At 47.8% G+C, this 27,204-nt stretch overlaps 1 protein-coding gene across 3 annotated transcripts in view; it reads left to right on the forward strand.

Moving 5' to 3' along the window:
• The first annotated feature begins 1,211 nt into the window (after positions 1–1,211).
• Positions 1,212–27,204, forward strand: part of LOC137628522 (cytosolic carboxypeptidase 1-like) — a 450,678-nt gene continuing 424,685 nt past the window's right edge. For 2 of the 3 annotated variants that reach the window (XM_068359676.1, XM_068359683.1), the window contains exon 1: positions 1,212–1,545. The gene's annotated coding sequence lies outside the window, so the exon portion shown is untranslated. The remainder of the gene's footprint in view (positions 1,546–27,204) is intronic. The other variant, XM_068359708.1, reaches the window with a different exon arrangement.

Raw genomic sequence — 27,204 nt, forward strand, 5'->3', positions numbered from 1 at the left:
TCTTTCTCCGGTGTGTACGGGTACAGTCGGACACACGAATTCCTGGCATACCTTGCTCCAAAGAAATGCACCCCGTATCACCGGTGCCGTGCGGTTAGTAGAGAAATATGGTAGAAATGGCGGCAGGGCTACACACCGGAACTCGCCGTGCAGCAACGGTGTTACCGGGTGCACCGTGCACTTCTATATAGCATTGTGTATCAGAAATGTCTGTGTCCAACTGTACCTCTTCCACACATGGAGCTCCCTTCATCTTCCCTGGCGAAAACTAATTCATTAATTTTTTTCTGATTTTGTAGTATGACACGAGAGAAGACTATATTGTTGGGGGATGCGAAATAATGAATGGGTAAACATTGCATAATTGGCGAATTTGAGTAATTACTGTTATTTAAACTACAAATAAAAAATAAAAGTTACATTAAAATGTACTTTGTTTGGTTGGTATACCTCCCTTTGGAAATTTTGAAGTGGTAGGCTACGTCAAGAAGAGGAGAGAATATCATGAAAAGCGTGAAGTGATAGTGGTGTCTGAAGGCTATAAAAGAGTGCCCTTGCTGCATTAGAAATCTATTGATCGTTTATAGTCATACTAGGTTTGTGCTAAATCTGTGCGTGGTGACAGGTAGTAACCTACCGCATTTGTCATTGGGGAATCGACGGAGAGTTGTTAAATTCTAAGAGACAATTAATTGATTTTCAAGCATAAATGTTCATCTTGTTTCACTTGCAGGCAACCTTTGCCAATACTTGTACTAAATGTGATTTAAGACTTAGAAGTTTTTTTTTCTTTAATCACCTAGATTTTGACAAAACTTGAACTCGAACTTTAACTTGAACCCTATGCATAATAGAGAACATAGCTCCCCCATGGTTATTTGGTCTCGGTAAGCCAGTTCTTATATTGATAATTTGCAAATTTAGGAGAGCTTGATAATGAAATCGCAGTAAAAGTTATTAAATATGGATTAAAGTCTCAGTGAAACTTAAATGAAACAATATTTACATTCTGATGACATTACTAATAGTCAACTGCAATCTGTTAAAGGTGAAACATATAGCTCCCCTCTAACAGTGAGTCTCATTTGTTTACATTCATGGTGAAAATCTCATTTTTAATTGGCTCAGAATGAAAACATCTTTAACAACTCGAATACGATTGGTTAATGGTTACACTTTTAACCAATGAAAAGAAACCCTATTTTAATGTATAGCCTGCCATCTTAGTGTTTTTAAATCGCAAGATTCAGAATATTTTGCTACTAACTGTGAGAGTTAAAAGAGTTCTATTGAGATTAAGAAAGAAAACAATTCTTAATTGACTCCACTAATGGAGATAATCGAAATTTTCCATTTTCTTGCGGTTAGTTTAAAAATAAATAAATTTGTGATTTGGCAACTCAGCCAATGTGTCCAGGATTGTTTACATCTGGAAGTGGGTCTGTCAGACAACCACAAGAAGTGTAAAATACACCTGTTAAAAGAATATCATCGCAAGAGCTCATAGTGTTTGTGTTCAGTAAGCATTTCTGCATAAATATCTAGGTAAGTGGAAGGCTCAGGTAAAGGGTTTCGTAGACTTGACATGTTATCACACTATTTTGTTCTAATTCTGCTATTATCTTCAACCGAACCCAAGGGTATTTTTCAGGTTTTTGTAATTGGTTATTAGGGTTGAATAAAAGTGTGTTCTTTATTGGAAATTAGCTAGAGTGAAGTGAATGACGTAAATAGGGTGATTTTCTGATGGTAGAAATAATCGCCACTGTATGGTAAACTCACTGCCCAATTGTAACTCTTAAGGTAGCGGTGGGAATCTTTGCTCTGTACTTGAACATTAAGTATTCTTATAGCTAATAAATAAATGCTAGAAGCTGAAAAGGTAGTTACGTAGTGGAAATAGAATACTGGATATTATATATATATTTTTTTTTACTATTAACAATCCATCACTTCTCCGCAGGCCTAAAACTAATGACAAGTTATCATGAGACCAAAGAATTATTACTGCAAACATTATTATGCAATAATTATGTAATTGGCTGGGACAGGCGTAAACTTTCCTATTACTTGTCAAATCGATTTTCTTTATGGGGAAAATATCTCTGTTTGAATTACGGTTTCATGAAGTTAGTTATACGATTTACAAAATAGGATTTAGTGTTACCTTAACCAAAGTTAAGGCAGTCGGGAAGCAAACACAGTGTTGAGACTTGGCTCTAGGGTCAGCTAAGGATATGATGGTCTAAAGGGTGTCACAGGGGGATGTAGCCCCTCCTGGTAGATAAGTACCTAAGGATTTGGCTCCTAGGTTAGGTTAGGTAGGGAACCTTAGGTTAGGGATTTAGCTGTTGCGTAGGTTCTACAAGAAGGTGTCTGGAAACGTTAGACCATGTCTACTGCACACTACCTGCAAGACTTAACCCACAGGAACCTGGATACACTCTCCATAGGTTCTGTGGTGGCAACACGACAAATGGTGTAAGCTATCTCAGCTCCCTTACAGGACAAGCAGCAGTTGGTTGAAGGCAGACATTACACTGTGTTAATCTAGGATAAATGGATAGAATGACTGGCTTTTTCTTCCTTTATCTTCTCCTCTCTTGGTATATATCATCTGGATGACTCTGCAAGCTGGCCTACCTCTGAATGCAAGTAATAACCATATATTTTATGTCCTCGTCATCCCTGCGAGTGGTAGACGGGCAATGTCTAGGTTAAGTGAGAGGAATGCATAGCACTTTGATAATCCTACCTGGCCAAGTTACAGTGCCTAAAGTTTCCACATACTTTCTCCACTATTGCCTAAGACGGTAACAAGGGTACCCCTCTCACTCGCAAAAGCTGAGAGTTGTACCCCAAATTCCCAGCCAGTTGGGGTTTAGACTTCCACCCATCTAATGGTTATTATTATTATTATTATTATTATTACCTGCTAAGCTACAACCCGTGTTGGAAAAGCAGGATGCTATAAGCCCAAAGGCTCCAACAGGGAAAATAGCCCAGTGAGGAAAGGAATCGAGGAAAAATAAAATATTTTAAGAAGAGTAACAACATTAAAATAAAGATCTCCTATATAGCCTAAACTAGAAAAACTTTAACAAAACAAGAGGAAGAGAAATAAGATAGAATAGTGTGCCCGAGTGTACCCTCAAGCAAGAGAACTCTAACCCAGGGCAGTGGAAGACCATGGTACAGAGGCTATGGCACTACCCAAGACTAGAGAACAGTGGTTTGATTTTGGAGTGTCCTTCTCCTAGAATAGCTGCTTACCATAGCTAAAGAATCTCTTCTACCCTTAGAAAGGGGAAAGCGCCCACTGAACATTTACAGTAAAGTAGTTAACCCCTTGGATGAAGAATAATTGTTTAGTAATCTCAGTGTTGTCAGGTGTATGAGGAAAGAGGAGAGCAAATTCAGTATCTTGAAGTAGAGAACAATTCCCAACTTTTGTGTTAAATGCAAAATGAATGTTTTGGCCTCCATACCCTGTTTGATTATTATCACTAGAATTAGCCAAATTGTCCAAATATAGTAGCATTAAAAATCCACTTTTGAGTTCAACCACATCCATATGGTGGTTAAACCCTGATAAATACATGAGAACTATCCTACAATCTAAAGAACAAAGCTAGAAACCAGAAAGTCTTTACTTGAAGAACAAATCTTGGGTACTTTTTTGGGGTCAGGATGGACTGGAATACGGGAATGTGCATCCTGTCTCCTGTCTAAATGGCTGAGAAAACAGTGGTTTGATTCCATGCCAAGCATTTTGTTTAACATGAATTTGTTCAACTTGGAAACATCAAGGAGTGATCGCAATCCATTCGATTTTTCTGGTGTACTTGGGGGTTTCTTTTATCCCGGCTTTCGCAAGAAGGATTATTACTTGTTGCTTGAGAACTCAACGTTTTGAGCCACTTAATTGTACAGTACATGGAATTTTACAGGAGCTTGAGAAATTGAGGGTTTTTTGAAATAAGGAATACTGACCCATGGTTCTGCATCCAAGACATGCCGTTTGGTGCCAAAAGAGCTGAAGTCTTGCTCCTGTCAGAACTTGAAGGCCATGAAATTTGCATCTGCTCTCTTCCTTGGTTTTGAGGATTTTTGTTTTTTTAATGAATTGGGTGTCTGAAACTTTGAAGTAGATTTCTGAAAGTGTATTCTCTTGAAGAAGCAGCTTGATGCCTTTGAGGTTTATTCGCCTGTGTCATAAGATCGTGTGTCTTATTGTTGAAGGTCCATAGAGACACTTTTAATAACCTTAGAGTCAAATAGTTGTTCTTCTTTGAAGTTACAATACAATAAGGAAATCTTCTGAGTAGTTGCTACTTTCTTAGAGATAGCTGCACAAAACTAATCTATTTTTCTCTAGATCCTATTTGCAGTCTCATCAATGCCTTGTCTCCAACAATGCCTTGTCTGCACATTCCAATGTTTCATCTATCTTATCTTTGGCTTATGAGTGTACCATTTCTTTCACATCAGCTAAATTGTGTTTCACAGTTCCTATAGTCCAGTCTGTGAATGACCATCTGTCTAGCTGACAATAAAAGTGATCCCAAAGAACTGCCATCTCGTGCTTTATCCACAACAAGTTTGTGGAATGAATAGGCTTTCTTTTAAACTGATTCACTAAACTGGAGAAAGTCTGAGTCCCCGTAGACAGTTATACAGCTCAGTCCTTCTCTAGTCTAGTAATGCCTGCTTTATTGTTTCTTCTTGTAAGCTGAAAATTCGAGTCTGCTTCCACCAATTTTGGCCATCTTTTTGTAGCTTGGATGAATGTGTTAGGGAATGAAGTTACTGGAATAATAAAAGTCTCAGGATATCCTGACCCATTTGCTTGAAAAAGAAAATACCTTAATGGCTTCTTTGTCCTGTGATCCTCAATACTGGTCCCACAGCTGGGATGTAAGTTTGTTCAATAACTGGAATACCAACCACGCTATTTATTAGGGATATTGCTTTCTGCGTAGCTGAAATGACGAGCCAGTAAAGTTTAGCGAGGGTTAACTACTCACACCGCTAGTTAGCGGGGGTTAGGGGAGGGTAGTTTGCTACCGCTCCCACTCACACACCTGTGATTTAGCTCACTTTGCTTTTGTCTCGGATGATGAACGGACGTTGCCGCTCTTCATCCTTCGCCTTTATTTGGACTGCCATTAATCTGTTTTTGCGTTTTCTTTTTCTAGTGTGTGTTTGTGAGTTGACTTCTGCAACCATGCGCCCTGTGGAACATTTATGTCGGCGGTGGAGACAGATCCCCACACACCCTTTGTCCTGTCTGCAGAGGTCAATGGTGTGATAGTGATAATAAGTGTAATGAGTGTTGGGAGTGGTCTCCCTCCCAGTGGGAGAGGTTTGGGAGACGGCAGAAGAAGTCTAAGCGGGATATTTCTTCTTCGAAGGTTCCTTCGAAGGGAGGAAAACCCAAGGCCTCTTCTTTTGTCTCTCGACCCTCCTCTTAAGCTCCTACTCGTTCGGTCTCTTGCGAGAGACCGTCGAGTAGTAGTGTAGACCAATTTAATGTCGGCCAACCCCGGTCCTCGAGAGATGGTGTTGCTTCCCCCAGCGAAGCGGCCCCACCACTCCCCCCCGGTGAGGCCTTGTCACTAACTCATTTATTACAGGTTTGGTTGTCCCTGGGGCTCTCGGGTCCGCCCTCCAAGGACACATTGCCGCAGATCATCCGCAAGGGTGATACTGGGCAGCAGTTATCGTCGACATCAGAGGTAGATCCTCTGGCCCTAGTCGACGTTCTGGTGTCAGAGGTGTTACCTATGATCTCATCGGACTCCTCTGCCCCTCCAGACTCTCCAGTGGTTGCTGCCGACTGAGTTTTCCCCGTTCCTGATCATCCTTCGAGGGGGAAACTAAGTCCAACGTCTGTCTCTCCTGCGAGTGTTTCTCCCCCTCAGGCGAGTTCACTCATAGAGACTCCTCTTCGAAGGACTGCTGCGGCGTACGGTCAGCTTCCTGATCCAACGGCCCCCAGAGGGCTTCTTCGTTGAAAAGCTTGCCCTCCACTTTGCCTTAGAGGTCTCCCTTCACCATTGGTGAAAAGGCGCCTGTTCGGCTCTTCTGCTTCATCATCACAGCCTTCACCTGCAGAGGAGCCTCCGCTGCAGTCATCTTCTGGCCCTCGACCTGCGACTGTCACTGGACCTGCTACTAGTCCTCCGACTTCGGTCCTGGACCTCTCTGAGGATCGTTCGCGATCTCCCTCATTGGATGCTCGCCCTTCCAAAGGGCACATCCCAGTTCCTGTCCTACCATCCATCAGACCTGCCGACCTTCCATCACCGTTCCTGTTCCCGGTAAAGGCTCTTGAGGCCCTACCGAAGTGCGCAGCTGTGCGCCATCGCCCTTCAGCTCGCCAACCTCCTGCAGAACATCAGCGCTCACCAGCAGCTCGTCAACACCAGCCTGCTCGCCAGCGCTCTACAATTCTTCGGCGAGCCCCCTTACCTACTCGCCCTCATAGATGGGAGCTGCAACATGCGCCTACGCCCCAGCGCTCTCCTGTGCGCCCACGCGCCAGCGCTCTCTTGTGCGCCCACGCGCCCATGGTCTCCTACGCGCCCACAATCTCCTGCTCCCCAGCGCTCTCCTGCGCGCCAGCACTCTTCTGCGCACTCACGATCTCCTACGCTCTAGTGCTCTCCTGCGCACCTGGACATTTGCGCTGCAACACTCGCCAGCATGCCTGCTCTCGCCCGTGCGCCACCACTCGTTCGCGCGCAAGCTAACTCTCGCCCATGCGCCAGCTATCACCTGCACGCCAACATTCACGTGCCCAGGAACTACACCTGGCCAGGTCATCATCACCTCATTCCCCTCCCTGCAAACGCATTTCAACGCGCCCATCAGGAAAAGGGGAACAGGCTTCAGCAGAGGGTTTCATGATCCCTAAATTTCCTTCATCTAAGGCGGACCCACCTATTACGGTAACTCCTCATAGGGAACCTTCGGTCCTTTTCCCTTCAAGGGATCTGTCTGACAGTGGTTAGGTCAGTTAGCAGCCATGGTTCAGTGCCCTAGTCAGAGCTGTAGCGCAGGCCTTCAATCCTGTCCTGTCTGGCCGCTCATCAGAGCAGCCTATAGCTCTAGATTCTCGACACTATTGACGAGGAAAAGAGGAGTTTCCGGCGCGGTCACTTCCTCGAGGGTGAAACTGACTCCGATCAGGCCATCAAGGCTAGTCCCCCCGGTATCTCCCCAGGGATATTCTCCCACCTCTCCTTTACCAAGGGAGTCGTGTGAGGAAAGGACCTCTTCCATTCCACCGTCGGAGGAAACCTCACTTCACGCTGAGAGTTCCCCACTGTCAGAGATCAGGAGGGACACAACATCCAGGCCTTCGATGTTGGAGTCTTACCTCCTTCCTTGGAAGGAGTCCAAAGACCCCTGCCAAAGTCCTCTACTAGGACTACAAAGATGGAGACAGCCAGCCACTTGAGGGAAGTCCGCGACCCACCCGGGAAGAGCTCTCGGGGATGGAAGATGGAGACTTCGTTGCAAGTTCGACGTAAGAGGGGGAGCAAAAAGAGTCAGAACATGCATTCTGGCAGGTCCTGACTCTTATTAGGGTTCTCAACCGGTTTTCCGACCCAGAGATACCCTCTCGGGAGGACAATGGCAAGGTCTTAGACCGTGTCATCGGCACCCAGAAACCCTCAAAGACCAGTGCAGCCCTGCCCTGGTCTCAAGGGTTGAAGGGTGCCAGGGCAAAGATCACCCAACAGCTCTCCGAGTTTGCCTCCTCCAACCGTTCCGGCTCTACCAATAAGCTCCTCCCACCTCCTCGTGTACAACAGAGGAGGTACTTTGAGATCCTGGAGGACCCCAGTCCAGCTCCTCCTCTTCACCACTCTCTGGAAGAGCTAACTAGGGGATCTCTCTTGAGAGACTCTCCTGCCGGCAGGCCTCTTTCTTGGCGGCCGAAGTCTTTAATCAGGAGAAGGTCACAAAGTATGCTATGCAAGCTACGTCGTGGCTGGATGTCTGGTTAGAGACCTTGGGAATTCTGGTACGAACCGAGGATTTCTCCAAGGAACGTACCGGGAAGGCAATGGAGACCTTCCTTCTCTCAGGCACTCGCACGATCGACTTTCTTGCTCATCAAGTTTCAAACTTGTGGGCAAATACCATCTTGAAACATCGAGATGCCGTGTCTGAGAGATTCCACCATCAAGTCCCCAACGTCGAGTTATCTAGGCTCAGAGATTCCTCTCTAGAGGGAGCCCAACTGTTTGAGCCCAAGGACGTGGGACATGCTGCTGAGAGGTGGAGGAATTCTCATCAGGACTCCCTCCTCCATAGGGCTTTGACATCAAAGCCCTATAAACCTCCAGCACCTCAGTAGTCCCGTCCAACCAAGACCACAACGACGAAAACAGCAGCGAAGACAGTGGTGTCTAATAAGCCCTTTCCTATCAAGGACAGGAAAGGCAAGAAGTCATCCAGGGAAGGGAAAAATCCTAGAGGGAGCAGCCGAGGCTGCAAATGCTAGGATAGGCACTCCCCCTGCTTCTCCACCAATGGGGGATGCCTACAAAGTTGCTTGGACATGTGAAAGCAACTCAGGGCCAATCCCTGGACAATCTCCGTGATTTGTCTAGGATATCGCATCTCTTTCATAACATCTCTCCCTCCCCTGACCAGGAATCCAATGTCAATAGACTCCTTTGCTATGGGATCGGCAAAGGGGCAGGCCCTTCGGGCAGAAGTCCAGACCCTGTTGAAGAAGGGCGCTCTCCAAGAGGTCCTCGACGGGTCCCCATGCTTCTTCAGTCGATTCTTGTAAGAAAGGCGTCTGGAGGCTGGAGACCAGTCATCGACCTCTCAGCCCTAAACAAGTTTGTCAAACAAACTCTGTTCAGCATGGAGATGGCAGACACGGTCAGACTAGCAGTAAGACCTGAGGACTTAATGTGTACACTGGACCTAAAGGACGCGTACTTCCAGATCCCAGTCCATCCGTCTTCAAGGAAGTACTTAAGATTCAGCCTAGACAACAGGAAGTACCAGTTCAAGGTGCTGTGCTTCGGTCTTTCCACAGCACCTCAAGTTTTCACCAGAGTGTTTTCCGTAGTGTCATCTTGGGCACACAGGATTGGTATTGTCTCCTCCGCTATCTGAACGATTGGCTAATCCTAGCATACTCGGTGTCAACCCTTCTTCAACACCGAGACAAACTTCTGAGACTTTGCCAAGATCTGGGGATCATGGTAAGTCTCGAGAAGTCATCCCTGCTTTCTACACAGAGACTGGTATTCCTAGGCATGATTATAGACACCAATCTCCACAAAGCCTTCCCATCAGATGAGAGGATAACAAGGCTGAGAAAGTTCGCAAGACCTTTTCTCAGACGAGAAGAACATCCAGCCCAAACGTGGTTACGTCTCCTCGGTCACCTTTCATCACTGGCCCGTCTAGTTCCCAATGGTCACCTCAGGATGAGATCCCTCCAGTGGCGACTCAAGTCCCGGAGGAATCAGACTCGCGATTCCCCGGACATCCGAATCGCCATGGGATCAGCGGAACTGACGGACCTCCAGTGGTGGATGGCAGACGAGAACCTACGAAGTGGATCTTCTCGTCCTCCCCCCGGATTTGATGCTTTTCTCAGACGCTTCAAAAAAGGGGTGGGGGGTCCATGTGCTGCACCACACAACCTCAGGCCTCTGGTCAAAGTCAGAAGAGTACCTCCACATAAATCTCCTAAGGATGAAGGCCGTCTTTCTGGCCCTTCAACTGTTCCAACAGTTCCTGGCAGGCTACTCAGTGGTGGTGATAAGCGACAACACCACAGTAATGGCTTACATCAACAAGCAAGGAGGTTTTTTTTTGCAGCACCTATCCCATCTAGCAGTAGAGATACTGAGATGGGCCGAGATCCACTCGATACCACTATTGGCACGCTTCATTCCGTGCAAAAGGAATGTGCTCGCCGACAACTTGAGCAGAGCTTCTCAGATAGTGAGTACCGAGTGGTCTTTAGATCATCTAGTAGCCAACAAAGTTTTGACTTTGTGGGGTTCTCTGACAGTGGACCTCTTCGCAACGGCTCTGAACTTCAGGCTCCCGTTGTATTGTTCCCCAGCCCCAGACCCCAAGGCTCTCTAGCAAGATGCATTCCAACAACGGTGGGACAACTTCGACGTTTACGCCTTTCCCCCGTTCTGTCTGATGAGGTGGGTACTCAACAAGGCTAGAACATCGGTCAATCTTTCAATGACCCTCATAACTCCGCTCTGACATCACGCAGAATGGTTTCAGTACCTTCTGCAACTTCTAATGGAGCCACCAAGAGAACTCCCTCCACGACACAATCTACTCAAACAACCACATGCCAACATATTCCACAAAGCCGTATCTTCGCAACGACTTCACGCCTGGAGACTATCCAGCATCTCCTATCTCAGAGGGGATTTTTGCAACAAGTTGTGATCTGGATGTCTGGACACCTGCGAAAGTCATCAGCAGCAGTCTACCAGGCAAAGTGGAAAGTCTTGTGTGGTTGGTGTCATGGAAGGGGTATCTCTCTTCTCGATGCCACGATTCCAGCAAGAGCGGTGTTCCTCGTGTATTTGCGTGAAGAAATACTGTACGCCTGTCAGTCTTGGCAGTAAAAGGCTATCGCTCAGCCTTAAGCCTTGCCTTCAGACTGAAAGGAATGGACATTTCTCCATTGCTAGAACTTTCCTTACTCATATGTAGTTATGAACTTACCTTTCCTCAGTCGGAAGTGAGACCTCCCCCATGGAGCCTGGTTTGAGTTCTCAGGTCTTTTAAGAGACCTCCCTATGAACCATTATGCCAGGCAACAAATCGCCACCTAACTTGGAAGACGGTGTTCCTGCTAGCTTTGGCTTCGGCCAAATGAGTCGGTGAACTTCATGGTCTCTCATACGACAGTGCCCATAACAAGGGGATGGGGAGAGGTAATGTTCAGCTTCGTCCCTGAGTTTATTGCTAAAACTCAGAACCCGGGAGTAGCGGATCCACGATTCGACTCCTTCTGGATTTCTAGTCTTCGTTCTGTACCCGATGACACAGACCATCTCTTACTCTGCCCAGTGAGGAGTTTGAGGCTGTACCTTAAGAGAACAGCCGCAGCCCGTCCTCGTGTGCCTGCACTATTATTATTATTATTATTATTATTATTATTATTATTATTATTATTGTTACTAGCCAAGCTACAACCCTAGTTGGAAAAGCAAGATGCTATAAGCCCAAGGGCTCCAACAGTAAAAAATAGCCCAGTGAGGAAGGGAAATAATGAAATAAATAAATGACAAGAATAAATTAACAATATATTATTCTAAAAAACAGGAACAGCATCAAAACAGATATATCCTATGTAAACTATTAACAACGTCAGGATGGACCTTTGGTAGGTTTGCCAGTACAATTCAACTGCTGCTTTCATAGGATTTCAATGCATGTAAAATATTGGTTTGTTCCGTAACCGAAATACAAACCACGCTATTTACATGGGGGTTTTACTTTCGGCGTAGCTGAAATTACGAGCCATTAGAATTTTAACGAGGGTTAATTACCCCCGCGCTAGTTAGCAATGGGGTAGGGGAGTGGTAGCTAGGTACCCCTCCCCCCCTCACACTCCGGTGAACTGCTTCTCTTCACTTTAGGCTCGGGCGATGAGCAGACGTCTCTGCTTCGCCCTCGCATTATTGACAGCCTTAATTTTGTTTTGCTTTTTCTTTCAGCTTGTGTGCTTGAAGTTGGCCTCATCCTTCCTTCCCATCATGCGGAAGTGCCTTGGACTCCCCGACCGCCCTTGTGGAATGTTCATGTCGGCGGTCGAGACGGACCCTCACTCCTTATGTCCGCAGTGTTGAGGTCAACGGTGTGAAAGGGATAATACCTGTAGTGAGTGCAGGGAGTGGCCTACCTCCCAGTGGGAGATGTTTGCCCGGTGGCGTAAGAAGAAGCCTAAGCGTGACCGTTCTCCTTCAAGGGTTGCCTTGAAGAAGGAAGGTTCCAAGGACTCTTCTTCCGCCGCCCGAACCTACTCCGAAGCTCCCACTCGATCGGTCTCTCGCGAGAGGCCGGCGAGCGGTAGCGCAGGCCCTTCTTTGTTTCCCAATCTCGGGGTTCGGGAGAGGGTGTTGCCTCCCATAGCGAGGCAGCTCCCCCTCCTACTCCGGGGGTGGGCATTGATCTTGTTGATGACCATGTTACTAACGATGATCTCTTACAGCTTTGGGCTTCCTTGGGGCTTAAGGGCTCGCCCTCCAAGGAAGCCCTGTTTGACCTGATCCAGTTGGGTGCAGCTGTCAAACAGTCGCCGGTAATAGCAGAGGTAGATCCTCTGTCTATTGTCGACGTTGTTGTGGCAGAGGCTTCCGACGGGTCGGGGCAAACCCCTGCTGCAGTTGCGAGGGAGGATCTGAGTCCAACGGTCTCTCCTGCAGGTGACTCTCCCCCTCGGGGGAGTGCACTGACAGAGACTCCTCTTCGGAGGACAGATGATGGTGTTGCTGTGCCTCGAGGTCGTCTTTGCCGTAAGGCTCGCCCTCCTCTTCGCCGTAGAGGCCTTCCTTCTCCTTACAAGGGAGTTGGGAGGCGCCTCTTCGGTTCTTCGCCTTCGACTTCCCCCGCAGAGGATCCTCCACGACGAGTGCAGACCGTTGCAGCTGCTTCCCTTGTCCTCTCCGCAGATCGTTCGCGATCTCCGACGCCTGCCAGACCTTCCAGTCTTCCACCTCCGTTCCTGGACGCTGATGCGCAGTGGGCGCCCACGCACCCCGTTGTCCACCGGTCCCTTCAGGGCAAGAGGGCTTATCCCACAATGTGGGTAAGTCCCTCGAGCGCCAGGTCTTACCTGCGCGCGCGCAGTCCAAGAGGTTCCTTAGTTAGCTCACAGGCGCTCACAGGTTCCTCTGGACTCGCAGCGCCCGGACGATCTCCTGCTGAGTCTCGCCGTAGATCTCCTGCTCGCCAGCGCCCTCCTGCTCGCCAGCGCCCTCCTGCTCGCCAGCGCTCACCTACGCGCCAGCGCTCTCATGTGCTACAGAGACCTCCTGTGCGCCAGCGTTCTCCAGCTCGCCAGCGCACTTCTGTTACTGCTGCGCGCATTGCGCTCCATCGGTCTCCTGAGCGTCCACGATCTCCTGCTCATCACCGCACAACGGCGCGCCCTGTTCCTGATGCGCGCCAACGTTCGCCCGCGCGCCCACGATCTCCGAATCTGGGCGCAGGCAAGGACATTGTCCCTCCGCCTCCTCGCCGATGTTCGCCATCGCGCGCGCTCTCCTGTGCGCACTTCTAAGACAGCCCGAGTTCCTGCGCGGCGCGCCCACGAGATGTCTCCTGAGCCCGCCCACAAGCGTTCGCCTTTGCGCACATCCTCGCCCTCTGGTCCTGTGCCCCAGTTGGTTCCTTCTGAACGCGCAACTGTGCGCCGACGATCTCCTACGCGCCCGCGTGATCCGTTGCCTGCGCGCAAGCGCTCTCCTACGCGCCCACGCGCCAGATCGCCACAGGTCTCCGACACGCCCACGCGCTAACTCGCCTGTGCGTAGTCGATCGCCTGTTCGCGCTACGCGCCATCACTCGCCAACGCGCCATCGCTCGCCGACGCGCCACCGATCGCCGACGCGCCACCGATCGCCGACGCGCCACCGATCGCCGACGCGCCACCGATCGCCGACGCGCCACCGATCGCCTACGCGCCATTGTTCTCCTGATCGTCAACGCTCGCCCTTACAACCGCCCGCACCCTCACCTGCGCGTCGACGCGCACCACCCTCACCTGCGCGCCCACGCGCTCACTCGCCCACGTGCTCCCTCGCGCCCCCGCCCCCGCCCCCGCGCCTTCATCTCCGCGCGCATGCACGCCAACATTCGCCCTCGCGCGAACCAGCGGTTCTACCATCGGGCGAGCGCCAGCGCGACCTCGCCAGCGATTCCCGCCGGGTTTCGCAGCGCGCCCAACCGTGCGAGTCTTTGGGGACGCGTGCTTCCAGATCCTCGTCCTCGCGATCTCCACCCCGCAAGCGCAGAGCTGCACACGACCAGGAGCAGGAAGAATCTTCGGAGAGGTCTACGCAACATTCTTCTTTTCAGGCAGGCCCCGTGGTATCCACTCCTAAGGATCAGCCGATCCCCTTCCCTCCAGCGGGTGTTGCTGACATTGCGTTGGTCAGTCGCCAGCCTTGGTTCGGGTCCCTGATCAAAGCAGTCGTGCAGGCTATGAAGCCGGCCCTCGCTGATCTGGGACTGAAACCAACGACACCCGCGTCCCCAATGAAGAGAAGGAGAGGAGTGGACTTCGTGGTAACTTTTCCTAGGGTTAAGTTGGCTCCTAAGAAGTCTGTCAGGAAGGCCCCTTCCGCCTCGCAGACACTTTCTCCTTCCCCTGTGGACGAAGCCTTTCCGTCCTCAGGAAAATTCAGCGAGGTGAGGCGTTCTCCCACGCCAACAATGGGAGGAACCCCACCTAGAGGAAGAGAACCGTCTCGCGTGGAGAGGAGCCCCCAGACTTCTTTGCTTGAGTCCTGTATCCCTCCCAGGAGGAAGCCTAAGGACTCAAAGACTGCTCCTAAGTCTTCTACCCGGATTCGACCAGAGCTAACGAGACCCCAGGAGAACGTCCACGTATCTCCCCAAGTAGAGCTACTAGAGACAGTAGACCTTGCTGCCAGTCCTCAAGGAGGAGAGCAGCACAAGTCAGAGCATGCCTTCTGGCAGGTCCTGAGTCTAATGAGGCAACTCAACGGATTCAAGGACCCCGAGACCGCCCCCCGCGAAGGCAAGGATACGGTCCTGGACCAAGTCTACGGTACCCAGAAGCTCCCAAAGGCCAGCGCGGCTCTGCCCTGGTCCCAGGGAGTGAAGAGTGCCAGAGACAAGGTTGAGGGCCAGCTCGCCGAACTCTCCTCCTCCAGCCGTTCCTCTGCTGGGAACAAACTCCTCCCACCTCCTCGTGTACAGCAGAGGAGGTACTTCGAGATCATGGGGGAGTCTTGTTTAGCTCTTCCCCTCCACCACTCTGTGGAAAAGCTCTCTAGGGGGATTTCTCTTGAGAAACTCTCCGCCCGGCAGGTGACATTCTCGGCTACGGAGATCCTAAGTCAGGAGAAGGTCGCAAAGTGTGCCATGCAGGCCACTTCATGGCTGGACATCTGGCTGGGGTCTCTGGGCATCCTATTGCGATCCGAGGACTTGTCCAAGGAGAGCACCAGGAAGGCCCTTGAGACTTTCCTCCTCTCGGGCACGCACTCCATCGAGTTTTTAGCCCACCAAGTTTCGAACTTGTGGGCAAACTTGACCCTAAAACGTCGTGATGCCGTGACCGAGAGGTTCCACTCGAAAGTCCCAGCCGTGGATGTCGGCAAGCTCAGACACTCTTCCATCCTTGGAGAGAGTTTGTTCGAGCCCAAGGATGTGGAACGGACAGCTGAGAGGTGGAGGAAGTCGAATCACGATTCGCTCCTCCAAAGGGCCCTTACATCTGGGCCCTACAAGCCTCCAGCTCCTCAACAACAACAGCAGCAACCTCGTCAGTCTAGGACATCGAGATAGGCTCCGGCAGCAAAGGCAAAGGTGTCTAAGCAGCAGCCCTTTCCTGTCAAGGACAGGAAAGGCAGAAAGTCCTCCAGGGGAGGTAAGAATCCTAGGGGGAGCGGCCGAGGCCGTAAACGCTAGGATTGGCAATCCCCCTGCATGTCCACCAGTGGTGGGATGCCTACAAAGTTGCGCGGACAGGTGGCAGCAACTCGGGGCCGATTCCTGGACGATCTCTGTGATCAGCCAAGGATATCGCGTCCCGTTCATAACATCTCTTCCTTCCCTGACAGCGAATTCAGTGTCGTTGAGGTCCTATGCCATGGGATCGGTAAAGGGGCTAGCCCTTCGGGCAGAAGTCAAGACCATGCTCAAGAAGGATGCTCTCCAGGAGGTCGTCGACGGCTCCCCAGGCTTCTTCAGTCGACTCTTTCTTGTAAAGAAGGCGTCTGGAGGCTGGAGACCTGTCATCGACTTCTCAGCCCTGAACAAGTTTGTCAAGCAAACTCCGTTCAGCATGGAGACATCAGACACGGTCAGACTTGCAGTGAGACCGCAAGACTTCATGTGCACTCTGGATTTGAAGGACGCGTACTTCCAGATCCCAGTCCATCCGTCTTCCAGGAAGTACTTAAGATTCAGCCTAGACAACAAGATCTACCAGTTCAAGGTGCTGTGTTTCGGTCTCTCCACAGCACCTCAGGTGTTCACCAGAGTTTTCACCCTGATTTCTTCGTGGGCACACAGGATTGGCATCCGTCTTCTCCGCTATCTGGACGACTGGCTGATCCTGGCAGACTCGGAGTCGACCCTTCTTCGACACCGAGGCAAGCTTCTGGGACTTTGCCAAATCTAGGGATCATGGTAAATCTCGAGAAGTCTTCTCTGCTTCCAACTCAACGACTGGTATATCTAGGCATGATATTAGACACCAATCTCCACAAAGCCTTTCCGTCAGACGACAGGATAGCAAGGCTGAGGAGTGTCGCAAGACCTTTCCTCGGATGAGAGGAGCTTCTAGCCCAATCTTGGTTACGTCTCCTAGGTCACCTGGCCTCCCTGGCCCGTCTAGTTCCGAATGGCCGCCTCAGGATGAGATCCCTACAATGGCGGCTCAAGTCCCGGTGGAATCAAGGCAACGATTCCCCGGACACTCTGGTCCCTATGGGACCCGCGGAATGGACGGACCTTCAGTGGTGGCTGACCGACGAAAACCTTCGAAAGGGAGTGGATCTTCTCGTCCTCCCCCCGGATTTGATGCTGTTCTCGGACGCGTCAAAAGAAGGGTGGGGGGCCCACATTCTGAACCAGAGGATCTCAGGCCTATGGTCAGAATCAGAAAGGTGCCTCCACATCAATCTGCTAGAAATGAAGGCCGTCTATCTGGCCCTTCAACAGTTCCAACAGACCCTGGCGGGCCACTCCGTGGTGGTGATGAGCGACAACACCACGGTAGTGGCTTATATCAACAAGCAGGGAGGTACCTTTTCACAACAGCTATCCCATCTTGCAGTAGAGATACTGAGGTGGACCGAAGTCCACTCGATTCCACTATCAGCTCGCTTCATTCCTGGCGAAAGGAATGTGCTCGCCGACAGTCTGAGCAGAGCATCGCAGATAGTGAGTACCGAGTGGTCTTTGGATCCTCAAGTAGCCAACAAAGTCCTGACTTTGTGGGGTTCCCTGACAGTGGACCTGTTTGTGCCAGCTTTGAACTTCAAGCTGCCGCTGTACTGCTCCCCAGTCCCGGACCCCAAGGCACTCTGGCAAGATGCCTTCCAACAACGGTGGGACAACATGGACGTCTACGCCTTTCCACTGTTCTGTCTGATGAGAAGGGTGCTCAACAAGACCAGACTATCGGTCAATCTGTCAATGACCTTAGTAGCTCCGCTATGGCATCACGCAGAGTGGTTCCCGGACCTTCTGCAGCTCCTGACGGAACTCCCGGGTGAACTCCCCCCACGACACGAGCTACTCAAGCAACCACACTGCAACATCTACCACAAGGCCGTAGCTTCGCTTCGGCTTCACGCCTAGAGACTATCCAGCGTCTCCTCACTGAGAGAGGCTTTTCGCAACAATTTGCGGAGAGGATGTCTCGACACCTGCGAAAGTCATCCGCAGGGGTCTACCAGGCGAAGTGGAGAGTCTTCTGTGGTTGGTGTCGTGGGAGGGGTATCTCTCCCCTCGATGCCACTATTCCAGCAATAGCGGAGTTTCTCGTGTATTTGCGGGAGGAAATGCGCCTTTCAGTCTCGGCGCTGAAAGGCTATCGCTCAGCCTTAAGCTTAGCCTTCAGGCTGAAAGGAATAGACATTTCTTCCTCGCTGGAACTTTCTTTACTTATACGAAGCTACGAACTTACCTGCCCTCAGTCGGAAGTGAGACCTCTTCCATGGAACGTGGTTCGCGTCCTCAGGGCTCTTAAGAGACCTCCGTTCGAACCATTACGCCAGGCCTCTGATCGACACCTGACTTGGAAGACGGTGTTCCTGCTCGCTTTGGCATCATCCAAGCGGGTCAGTGAACTTCATGGTCTCTCATACGACGTCGCCCATTCAAGGGGATGAGGGGAGGTAACGTTCGGGTTCGTCCCTGAGTTTGTAGCTAAGACTCAGAACCCTGGAGTGCCGGACCCTCGGTTCGACTCCTTCAGGGTCTCGAGTCTCCGTTCTGTAACAAGCGACCCAGACCATCTGCTGCTATGTCCAGTGAGAAGTCTGAGGCATTACTTGAAGAGAACGGCTGCAGTCCGTCCCCGCGTGCAAGCCCTGTTTGTGAGCACGGGAAGGACGAAGAGGAGGGTCACCAAGAATACCATCTCTGCTTGGATTCGAAGGGTGATCCACCACGCCTTGAATCCAGATCCTCCTCCGTCACGTCGTCTCAGAGCACACGATGTCAGAGGCATCGCAACGTCTCTGGCTTTTAAGAGAAACTTCTCGGTGACGCAGGTGCTACAAGCTGGGGTCTGGAAGCGTCAAACGACCTTCACAGCCCACTACCTGCAGGACGTGACCCACAGGAGCCTTGATACATTCTCGATCGGCCCTGTGGTGGCTGCACAACAGCTGGTCTAACCTCAGGCTCCTTAATGGACAGGTAGCAGAAGGTTGAGGGCATTGTTACCCGGTGTTAGACTGCATGAATGAAAGAGTATGTCTAGCCCTTACTTCTCTCTTCATCCTCCCCTCTCTTGGGGAAAGCAGCATCCTGGGTTCTCTGCATAGCTGACCTCGAACCTCTGCAGGTAAACCATGCTTCCTTGTGTTCCTAGTATTAAGATAATACTGTCGCGTCCCCCATACCCTGACGAGGTGGTATTGGCAACGTCCTAGCCTAGAATTCCATCTAAAGGTCTTCAGGTCAACTTCCTAGGACGAGTCACACTTCATCCTTCCACACAAGCTTATGTAGGTTGCACGTTCCTTGCGGAACAAAAGCAAGGAACTTGCGAGGTGCAGTTACTCTTTCTCGAGTGCTGCTCACTCGGATTCTGAGTCCCCGAGCAAAGCCAAAGCCATTAAGGACGGGACTTTCCACCCTACCTAAGGGGTAAGTCACCCCATGTAAATAGTGTGGTTTGTATTTCGGTTACGAAACAAATGACAAATTCGGAGATAATTTGTATTCTTCCTAACCATACAAACCTTAGCTATTTACACATATTTGCCTGCCAGCCCTGTCCCCCAAGGCAAGTCCTACCTCTAAGTGAAGTGAAGCAGTTCACCGGTGTGTGAGGGGGGGGAGGGGTAGCTAGCTACCACTCCCCTACCCCCTTGCTAACTAGCGCGGTGGTAATTAACCCTCGTTAAAATTCTAATGGCTCGTCATTTCAGCTACGCTGAAAGTAAAACCCCATGTAAATAGCTAAGGTTTGTATGGTTAGGAAAAATACAAATTATCTCCGAATTTGTCATTTTATGATGTGAAAATTTTATTTTTTTTTATCACTACCCCACTAATCATTTATGCCCATATCTTGCTCCATGATATTAGCCTATAGTATATACTGTAGTTAAATGGTTTGTAGGAACGAACTTGGTTTGCTTTATAAAAACTGTACATTGCTTTAGAATAAACAAGTTTCTTTTTATGCTGATGCAAACCATCATCCTTTAATAAGTATGATTTCTTGCTGGAACCTCAGCTGTTAGAATTTATAACAGCTTGATTTGATCTCGATGCAGGTAGGCCCCTCTCAGCACGTGGCTATTTTGCACTCGGGTACGTGAGAGTTTTCTTCACACTCCTTATGAGGGGGAGTGTGACATAATCATATATGTACTGTATGCCATACGACAAGATTCAGGCAAACCATCAGATATAGTGTGTATGCCAGTTCTACAGAGATGTTCGCCTCAGAATAACCCTTGAAACCAGGGTCGTGTACCTGCTGATATTAGTGAGCCATTGGTACACGTGTTGGTAGTATCCTTAACTCTCCGCATTTCAGATGCATGAATTCTGTGTATCCCCGGTTAAGATTTCCTGCCAGTTGGAAAGGGGACTTCCTCCTACCAAAGGATGAGTCTCCTTTGTAAAGAATGATGGTTTGTGTAGGAACAAATGACAAATTTGTACCTTTCCTAACTATACTAATATAAATCCTTTACTCGTACTTTCCTTCCAGCACCACCCCCTAGAAAGTTCCAACTGCTATTGAAGCAGGTAACTACCAGTCGATTGTTGACACCTCGTTATACTGAAATTTTTAATTGCCGTTTGTTCCGGCGTAGATTCAAACCCTCTGCTATTTATAGGGTATACTTTCAGCGTAGCTGAAAGTATACCCTATAAATAGCTCCAGGTTTGTATACTAGGAAAAATACAAATTATGTACAAATTTGTTATATTTCAGCATTGCTGTTATCGTTTTCCTATGTAAAGGACTGAGGTTTGTATAGTTAGGAAAAATACAAATTACTTTTGAAAATTGTGTCATTTTCTTTTCCAAATTCAGTGATTACTCTGTGCCAGTTAGCTGGGGACATGCCCTAAAGATATATCTTTGAATCTCCACCTTGGGTTGGGAAATCCCTTCACGTTTTCTAACTCGGTGTCATCGAATGGCAATTCCGTATGTTTTTGCCGAAAAACATTCATGTCAGACTGCGTATCCATCACAGGATCTCCGAGGATTACCTCCTAAATTCCCCTTCACAACATCCATGGAAGAATCCCCTACCACTACCAAGCCTTCATGACTTAGAACAGAAGGAAAGGCACCCTCTTAACCCTTACATGGAAGCTGAGAACCTAAAGACCCATCCACAGCCAAATCCCTAGAAATGGAGAAGACCCATCCACAGCCAAATCCCTAGAAATGGAGAAGACCCATCCACAGCCAAATCCCTTGAAATCGAGAAGACCCATCCACAGCCAAATCCCTTGAAACGGAGAAGGCCCATCCACAGCCAAATCCCTAGAAACAGAGAAGGCCTATCCCCAGTCAAATCCCTAGAAATGGAGAAGGCCCATCCACAGCCAAATCCCTAGAAACGGAGAAGGCCCATCCACAGCCAAATCCCTAGAAACAGAGAAGGCCTATCCCCAGCCAAATCCCTAGAAATGGAGAAGGCCCATCCACAGCCAAATCCCTAGAAACGGAGAAGGCCCATCCACAGCCAAATCCCTAGAAACAGAGAAGGACTATCCCCAGCCAAATCCCTAGAAATGGAGATGGCCCATCCACAGCCAAATCCCTAGAAACGGAGAAGGCCCATCCACAGCCAAATCCCTAGACATGGAGAAGACCCATCCACAGCCAAATCCCTAGACATGGAGAAGGCCCATCCACAGCCAAATCCCTAGAAATGGAGAAGGCCCATCCACAGCCAAATCCCTAGAAACAGAGAAGGCCTATCCCCAGCTAAATCCCTAGAAATGGAGAAGGCCCATCCACAGCCAAATCCCTAGAAACGGAGAAGGCCCATCCACAGCCAAATTCCTAGAATTGGGAAGACCCATCTATAGCCAAATCCCTAGAAACGGAGAAGGCCTATCCACAGCCAAATCCGTAGAAACGGAGAAGGCCCATCCACAGCCAAATCCCTAGAAACAGAGAAGGCTTATCCCCAGCCAAATCCCTAGAAACGGAGAAGGCCTATCCACAGCCAAATCCCTAGAAACGGAGAAGGCCCATCCAAAGCCAAATCCCTAGAAACAGAGAAGGCCTATCCCCAGCCAAATCCCTAGAAATGGAGAAGGCCCATCCACAGCCAAATCCCTAGAAACAGAGAAGGCCCATCCACAGCCAAATCCCTAGACATGGAGAAGACCCATCCACAGCCAAATCCCTAGACATGGAGAAGGCCCATCCACAGCCAAATCCATAGAAACTGAGAAGGCCCATCCACAGCCAAATCCCTAGAAACAGAGAAGGACTATCCCCAGCCAAATCCCTAGAAATGGAGATGGCCCATCCACAGCCAAATCCCTAGAAACGGAGAAGGCCCATCCACAGCCAAATCCCTAGACATGGAGAAGACCCATCCACAGCCAAATCCCTAGACATGGAGAAGGCCCATCCACAGCCAAATCCCTAGAAATGGAGAAGGCCCATCCACAGCCAAATCCCTAGAAACGGAGAAGGCCCATCCACAGCCAAATCCCTAGAAACGGAGAAGGCCCATCCACAGCCAAATCCCTAGAAACAGAGAAGGCCTATCCCCAGCTAAATCCCTAGCAATGGAGAAGGCCCATCCACAGCCAAATCCCTAGAAACGGAGAAGGCCCATCCACAGCCAAATTCCTAGAATTGGGAAGACCCATCTATAGCCAAATCCCTAGAAACGGAGAAGGCCTATCCACAGCCAAATCCGTAGAAACGGAGAAGGCCCATCCACAGCCAAATCCCTAGAAACAGAGAAGGCTTATCCCCAGCCAAATCCCTAGAAACGGAGAAGGCCTATCCACAGCCAAATCCCTAGAAACGGAGAAGGCCCATCCAAAGCCAAATCCCTAGAAACAGAGAAGGCCTATCCCCAGCCAAATCCCTAGAAATGGAGAAGGCCCATCCACAGCCAAATCCCTAGAAACAGAGAAGGCCCATCCACAGCCAAATCCCTAGACATGGAGAAGACCCATCCACAGCCAAATCCCTAGACATGGAGAAGGCCCATCCACAGCCAAATCCATAGAAACTGAGAAGGCCCATCCACAGCCAAATCCCTAGAAACAGAGAAGGCCTATCCCCAGCCAAATCCCTAGAAATGGAGAAGGTCCATCCACAACCAAATCCATAGAAACTTAGAAGGCACATCCACAGCCAAATCCCAAGAAATGGAGAAGACCCATCCACAGCCAAATCCCTAGAAACGGAGAAGGCCCATCCACAGCGAAATCCCTAGAATAGAAACAGAGAAGGCCTATCCCCAACCAAATCCCTAGAAATGGAGAAGGTCCATCCACAGCCAAATCCATAGAAACAGAGAAGGCCCATCCACAGCCAAATCCCTAGAAACTGAGAAGGCCTATCCCCAGCCAAATCCCTAGAAATGGAGAAGGTCCATCCACAGCCAAATCCCTAGAAACGGAGAAGGCCCATCCACAGCCAAATCCCTAGAAACAGAGAAGGCCCATCCACAGCCAAATCCCTAGAAACAGAGAAGGCCTATCCCCAGCCGAATCCCTAGAAATGGAGAAGGTCCATCCACAGCCAAATCCCTAGAAACGGAGAAGGCCCATCCACAGACAAATCCCTAGAAATAGAGAAGGTCCATCCACAGCCAAATCCATAGAAACTGAGAAGGCCCATCCACAGCCAAATCCCTGTAAATAGAAGGGAGAAGCTGGTACCCCAAAGGTTCAGCCACAGTCAAGTCTGCAGGTAAGGAAGAAAGGCTACACCCTGGAATTCTCTTAGAAGCTGGTGAATCGAAGGCCCACCAGTGGCCAAATCCAAACATCCAGAAGGAAAAGCTCCCATACTATCATTCCTTGGAAGCTAATAATTCAAAGGCCCAGCCACAGCCAAATTCTGACCCTGGACCAGTAAGGTGGTAGAATGTAGTGCAACAGTATTTGGATGGCCCCATCTTGAATGGGCTGGCCATAGAAGGAGCGAATTGATACCTCTACTGTTAAAGCTGTCAGGGAGGCATTCACGGAGGATTCAAATGTACGAAATCCAGGCAGACTGGTAACCTACTTACAACCCAAAGACACTTAAAAATCTCAGTAGTAAGGCTTCCTCCTCTGTGGAGTCTAGGTCATCCATGGATCCAAATTCAAAACATGGATAAGGGTCTGGTCCACTAGGCCCATTTCCAAAATTGCTAACTGCTGAAGCTAGGATATCAAGATTAATGAGATCGCTGTAATCCTTGCTGTGTAAATAATCAGCAGGCCATGGCCTTTCCCTCGCATAGAAAGGAGGAAAACAACCTTAGCTCTTAGGTGTTTTACCACCTCCTCCAAATTCCAAGCAGAATTGATCCATTCTAAACAAATAAAGCTATTTTCACGCCCCCAAGTGCTGCACCAATCAGCAGAACAATCACAATGCACATGAAAACAATTGTGACCCCATTTTTGGTTAGCTGAGTTATGTCCATCACGGATGGATCTTGGATAATGGCACTCATCTGTAATAGAAATGTGTTAAATTAGAACTGCTCATTATAAACTCTTTCTGAGTGGGTTAGGAAGTCTCCCAACTCTTTTCTGTAATGACCACCAAATTAAGAGCGATAGACTCATAACACAAATACCTTCAAATCTAAGATATTCACTTCAGTAAGACAGGCATTAGTCCATCCTAGACCCAATAACTTTAAACAGTAACCTTATGGTTTACCAAGCCAAAGGTTTGAGAAAAATTACTGTACTAAAGTAATCCTAACCAGCCTTAAAATAGGAAAAGATTCACATATGATTGAATTATACCTCTCTTCTCTCCCTCCAATACCCATATCTGATGACTATGGAAGGATAACCACCTGTAAGAACAATTGACTGACCAGTCAGCCACCTCATCTCATGGTTATATACCCAATTGTAGGAGGATGGCAATATCTCCTCTCCCTCCTAAATTAATAGGTATAGGAGCACAATTTAAAAAATAGGTCTAAATACAGTCTAAAAAGTATGTTTTAAAGAATCGCTTTAATACTACTGAATAAGTAGACTAATCCCGCCTCAATATTAACCTTACCAAGGTTATAACTAATAGGCTAATAAACATTCGGTCAGGATACAGCTAACATTAATTGACTGCAGTACAATTAAAAGTAATAATACTCACCCTTAACCCAGCCTAACCAAAGTTTAGACGCTTGAAGTTACCCTTCTTTCACATTTTATAAGAATGTAATAATTGCATCTTGAAAGAAGTTACCAAAATGGCACCAGCAATCAACAAACCCCCTTTTATGTAACTAATATTAAAATATCTATGACAGTAAATGTACTCAAGGAATTATAGGAAACTCAACACACTAATGTTGGGAGGGCAAACAACAAACATAATTACTTGAATGCCAACTCTAACCAAGCATACTGTACAGTATTTGTATTTGATAATTAAACCACAAAATGAACTAAAAATCCTGGATACGGTACTTGACTTGATAATGTTCATGAAGTGATTTGATAATGTTCATGAAGTGATTTGATCCCACAATGACACTCTTGCATATACCTACGACGACTAGAAATTAATGAAGGTTAAGGTTTGTTGTGATGTCAGTATGCCGGCGATGACTGGGTGGATTTTTTTAGGGGGATGCCGTGCATGACGTCACTCATAGTAGACAACTTTTACCCATAGCAGACAACTTTCAGCTACTGAGGTGCTTTGGCAAGTCCAAATGAGCCAGAACTAGCGGTCTCCAATATACACACCGAGTCCATGCTTTGTGCGTTGATACACTGGCCCTGGAGCAGGGGAGACAATATTTTTTTGGTAATCATGTTGTATTGGATTCCCTGTTCTAGCCTTTCACAGGAAAGTTCTTGGAGACCATGCAGCACTTTAACCCAAGAAATACAAATTTTGTTTTACAAATTTGTGATATTTTTCAGGCCTCAGTGCTGGGCCTTCTGGCCCAAAATCATGAATCAAATTTAAAACCACTTACACATGATACTTACCAGTGGCTACCATCAACTCAGTGAAATCTCTATCCAATATGACCTTTGTAGTCTTTTGTCTTTTTGAATTTTACATATATACATATATATATTTATATATATATATATATATATATATATATATATATATATAAATATATATATATATATATATATATATATATATATATATATATAATTTATATATTAGATATATTATATATTATTTTGTAATATATATATATAATTTATATATATATATATATATAATCAGCTGTAACTAGTCCATTGTAGGACAAAGCCCTCACACATGTCCTTCCACTTATGTCTGTTTATGGTCTTTCTATGCCATTCTATACCTGCAAATTTTCTTAGCTCATCAATCCATCATCTTCTCTTTCTTCCCCTGCTTCTTTTGCAATCTCCAAAGACCCATTATGGTAATCATAATGTCCATCTATTATCTTTCATTCTCATTATGACCTGCTAATGTCCATTTCTTTTTTACAAGTAGAATATCGTATACGTACTACAGTACATTTGTTCGTGTATCCGTGTTCTATTTCTGTTTCATAGTGTTATTCCCATCATTATTCTATCCATAGCTCTTTGAGTTAAAACTAGCCAATTTTCTTAAGCTTTGGTAAGGCTCCATGTTTCTGATACATAAGTTAATTCAGTACTAGAACCATCTGATTAAATACTTTTCTTGTTAAAGAAAATGGCATTTTACGTTTCATAATCTCATTTTGTTTACCAGAAGTTCTCCATCCCATGCTTATCCTTTTAATTTCAATCTCATGTCCTGGGAAAAAACTTACTGTCTGTCCTAAGTATGTAAATTCATTAACAATCTCCAGAGATTTGTCCATATATATTCTCGTGCAATCCTTAACTTATGTGGTTTTGTTGGAACAAATAAAAGATATTCTTTTAATACCAACCCATCTGTTTACATTTAAAGGGACCTTCATCTAATCTCACTCATCATATTTATAGTTTGATTGTAAAAGTAGATGCTGTTCTTATTTGTATGGATGGCCAGGATGAAATCTGAAGGAGCCGTTAACAGGAAAGGCAAATTGATGGGTTTGTAATAGAAATGGAAATTTTTCAATATTAATCTTACCCGATGATCATGTAGCTGTCATCTCCGTTGCCCGACAGAAATCTACGGTCGGGATACGCCAGCGATCGCTATCCAGGTGGGGGTGTGCTCAACAGCGCCATCTGTGGTCAGGTACTCAAGTACTTCTTGTCAACAAGACCTCAATTTTTCCTCTGTCGTGCCGCCGGCAAGACCTACATGGATACGCTGTTGATTTTGGAGTCTTTTGTTCACGATTTGGTGATGTATTTGCTCTGAAGTTTAGCCTTCGCTGTTCAGGAAGCTTTATCCTTAGCTTAGCAAGCTTTTGGAATTAATTTGATTCATTGGTTAACGATCTTTGCTTAATTTTGGAATTCCCCCTTGACTACCTCTCAATTCAAGATGTCTGACCATTCCCAAGTTCCTAAATACAGGCAGTGTAGTGTTAGGACTTGTACTAGGCGTCTTCCGAAGGCCTCTATAGATCCTCACACCGT

This window comes from Palaemon carinicauda, chromosome 2 (genome assembly GCF_036898095.1).
Source record: "Palaemon carinicauda isolate YSFRI2023 chromosome 2, ASM3689809v2, whole genome shotgun sequence".
Lineage (NCBI taxonomy): Eukaryota > Metazoa > Arthropoda > Malacostraca > Decapoda > Palaemonidae > Palaemon > Palaemon carinicauda.